Source organism: Hyaena hyaena, unplaced genomic scaffold (genome assembly GCF_003009895.1).
Source record: "Hyaena hyaena isolate Hyena2069 unplaced genomic scaffold, ASM300989v1 scaffold_67, whole genome shotgun sequence".
Taxonomy (NCBI): Eukaryota; Metazoa; Chordata; class Mammalia; order Carnivora; family Hyaenidae; genus Hyaena; species Hyaena hyaena.
In genome coordinates this window covers 2951907-2955186 of record NW_024080699.1, presented here as the reverse complement: position 1 = coordinate 2955186, position 3280 = coordinate 2951907, and the positions used below count along the sequence as shown (strand labels likewise).

At 52.7% G+C, this 3280-nt stretch overlaps 1 long non-coding RNA gene across 1 annotated transcript; it reads right to left on the bottom strand.

Moving 5' to 3' along the window:
- Window positions 1-2002: 2002 nt before the first annotated feature.
- Window positions 2003-2749, bottom strand: LOC120232101. Its single transcript, XR_005528496.1, has 2 exons — window positions 2615-2749; window positions 2003-2276 (listed from the first exon to the last, which is right to left on the bottom strand). It is a non-coding gene; the product is annotated as an uncharacterized LOC120232101 (long non-coding RNA).
- Between the last annotated feature and the right edge of the window lie 531 nt (window positions 2750-3280).

Below are 3280 nucleotides of genomic sequence, written 5' to 3'. Positions count from 1 at the left end.
GAGGGTCAGAGAGAGAGGGAGTCACAGACTGAAACAGGCTCCAGGCTCTGAGCTGGCAGTCAGCACAGAGCCTGACGCGGGGCTCGAACCCACGAACCGCGAGATCATGACCTAAGCGAAAGTCGGACTCCCAACCGACTAAGCCACCCAGGCGCCCCGACAATAGGTTTCTTGAAAGTACTTTTATGTTTCATTCTCACACCAATCTTCTTTATCACATTGATTGATTGATTGATTGATTGATTGATTGCAAGTGGGGTTGGGGGCAGAGGGAGAGAATCCCAAGCAGTCTCTGCACTGCCACAGAGCCAGATGCAGGCCCCGAACCCACAAACCGTGAGATCATGACCCGAGCCGAAATCAAGAGTGGGATGCTTAACCAACTGAGCCACTCAGGCACCCCACTGCCCCATTTTTAAAGAAGAAAAAACAGGCACAGTGAGGCTACATAACTTGCCAGAGCTCTCCTGACTAGAAAGCAACAGGTTTGGGATTCGAAGCCAGATATTCAGACGCTACCCCCTCTCCCAGCCCCCTGAGCCTGAGCAAGCCCAGCCTGAAGGCCTCCTCCAGGAGTCTGCAGCCAGTCATGCAGCGTGACTTCCCCAGCTCTCCAGATGTGCGAGCTCACACTTCATCTGGACTTGTGCTCGCTCTCCACCAGCCTCAGAGTTTCCTGCCTTCGGGTGGCTCCATTAGTCACCCTCCGTCTGAGAGCCTGAGGGTTATCTGAGTGGGGGCGGAAACAACGTCGTGTGAATCAGGTCAGTCTGATTAATCAGTTCAGGCCCAAGCCTGCTGGAGTGCGGTTGATGCCAGAGAAGATGATTCGCAGCAAAACCAGCTTCTTGTTGTTTGACACTGTCCTGGCAGGAGCCTGACTCTGCAATGACAAGCATTTCTCAGAAAGGAGAGTCACACATACCGGAATGAGTAGCTAAGAAGTTCACGGCCACAGGCAGCACAGGGCAGGCCATCTGCAAGAGGAGGCGGGGGCTGAGCTGGGGAGGGGGTGGGGTGGGCGGGCTGAGCTGGCAGAGTAGCAGAGTGAGGAAGCAGGGACTCCTTCGGGGGATACAGACAGATTTCCTCTGAGGCTGGCCAGCTGTGCTCATGGGAACTGGGAAACAGCACTTTTTTAAAAGTGGATAATCTGTGCACATCCTAAAATATATGCATATTCTTCCGTTAGTGTGAGTCCGCAGTGAAGACGCATCTGGTCCATGCACTTGCGTATCAGCCAGGGTGCTGGCAGGAAGCAGACACAGGGTCACGCAGGGTGACCGAGGAGAGGTTAACACGGGACACGGTTTTTAATGATGTGGGGAGAGGGTTAAGGGAGCCAGTGCAGGACTGCAGCCCCCTGCCTGGCAGCGGTGCAGTCACTGCCCCAGGCTGGAGGAAGAAGAGGGAGAGCAGCCTAGGACGGGGACTCTCGGGCAGCAGCTCAAATGAGGCAGCCAACCTGCAGCGACCCAGGCAGGGGGATGAAGACTCCCCCCTCCTCACTCTCCTGGCGTCCTTGGATCCCAGTTAGTGCTTCCCATTGGCCAAACCAAACAGAAGGCAGAGGACAAGGGAGGCGGTGATCCAGTCCACGGAGGAGGATGGAGATGGGTGGAGAGGGGATCTGGATGGGCCTATAGAAAGTCTGCGGCGCGCTTCTGGCCCCGGTGAAACAATCCCTTTCATCCAGCCCGTGTCCCGCCATTTCCGAGCACCTGCAACGGCCTCGCTAACCAGTCCCTGGGAAAATGCAAAGGCTGAGACCGAAATCCCATGAGAGACTGAAAAAGAAGAAATGGACGTGAACGTCACTTATGCCAGGTATGGAGAAATTCTGACCACGTCTCTGGAGTCCAGCCCATTGTGGGAGATGATTGCTGTGGGCAAGGAAGATGGTTATTAGCGCAGTGTCTCAAATCAGCATTCCGTGGGCCGTAATTTGCCATTCCCTGGGACCAGGAAGGTTCTGGAAAACAATGCACGCTTCAGCTTAACGTAGTGAGCTGTTTGTTGTTTACGAGGCCAATGACAGGTCTTGTTTACAAAACAACAAATTCTACCGCCCCTGCCAAGGACTGGGCATCTTGACATCAAGAAACAGCAGAAGTCTCCCCAGAAGGTAACATTGTAGGCCAAGTGCAAAGAATCTCTGTGCTTCCCCAAATCTAACATCTTCTTAGGGAGAGCACGGCCAGAGAGGCCAACCCCATCTTCCACAGGCCAGTTCTGAATCTTGCAGTGAGTAGCATAGGTGCCATGCTGTTCTGTCTCTGAAAAGAAAAGCATGAATCCAAACAGAGCTTTGCTGTAATTGACGAGTATTTATGCTTGTGAAAGGTTCTGTGTTTGGAGATCTGTAAATAGAGACTGTGTGCTAGAAAAAGGCAGGGAGAGAGGGCCACCAAACACTGCCGCACTGTTCCAACTCCAGGGGACCCCATCTGGTAGGTTACGGTGTGGATGCCCCCCCCCACCCGGAACTGTGCATCGTGGCAGCCCCGGGCACAATTCCTTTTGCAATAACTTTTCTGCATGGCATGCGCAGTATGTACCCCTGGCAGCCAGAATCCTGGATCTGGTAACTGACTAGGGGCGTTAGAACACCCACCTTCTTTCCTGGGGGTACAGGATGAGGCAGGACATCACTGCTGCAAGCAGCAGCTTCCGTTCAGACTCTCTTCAAATCCTGGTTCAGACACTCAGAACCGAGTGGCCTCAGATAATTCACTGAATCTCAGCTTCCTGATCTGTAAATTGGAGAGAATAAAACTACTCGTTGGAATTCAAAGAGACCATTCATACGCACTATGGACCGCAAGCATTCAAAGATAAGAGCCTATATAAGAGGGTATTTGGAGGAGACAATAGTAACAGCTAACACCTATCGAACCCTAATATCTGCTGGGTGTCGAGCTGAGGGCTTTGCCTGATTTAACTGTGAATTCATTTCAACCCCCTTTTGAAGGGGTGTCCCCATTTCATGCACAAGGAACTAGGCACAGAGAGGTTAAGGGGGTCACCCTACTGGTAAGTAGCAGAGCTAGGACTCTAACTCAGACACTGGCCTTGGAAGGCAAACTTCTTTTTTAGCTTATTTATTTTGAGAGCGAGAGGGGGTGAGAGAGAGAGAGAGAGAGAGAGAGAGAGAGAGAATCCCAAGCAGGCTCTGCGATGTCAGATGCAAGACTCGATCTCTCTAACCGGGAAATCACGACCTGAGCCGAAATCAAGAGTCAGGCGCCTAACCCACTGAGCCACCCAGGAGCCCCTTGAA